Here is a 348-nt window from a genome sequence, read left to right as displayed (position 1 = left end):
CTCCTCTCTCTCAGAATATAAAAGGACAAAACGAACCGTACTGATCGCAATCTTGTGGAACAGAGAGCGGCTCGTGTTAATTCCTCACTGGCAGGGCGACGGAGCTCAACACACTTTCATATAGACGAGAAGTCAAAGACAGCGGCTTTTTTAACAAACCCTAGAGAGCTGCCTACCTAGGCAACACAAGAACACGATTTTTATTACATCTCTGCAATAGTGAAATCCCTCACAGTCACATTCATTTCTCCACCGGCTTACTGATATTCAACTACAGAATCTCACAAGACACCTCACATGCTCTCCACTGCCTTTACACACACACACACACACACACACACACACACA

Source organism: Sinocyclocheilus rhinocerous, unplaced genomic scaffold, assembly GCF_001515625.1.
Source record: "Sinocyclocheilus rhinocerous isolate Xijiao unplaced genomic scaffold, SAMN03320098_v1.1 scaffold215, whole genome shotgun sequence".
NCBI classification, from domain to species: Eukaryota; Metazoa; Chordata; class Actinopteri; order Cypriniformes; family Cyprinidae; genus Sinocyclocheilus; species Sinocyclocheilus rhinocerous.
Note: the sequence above shows the minus strand (reverse complement) of the source record.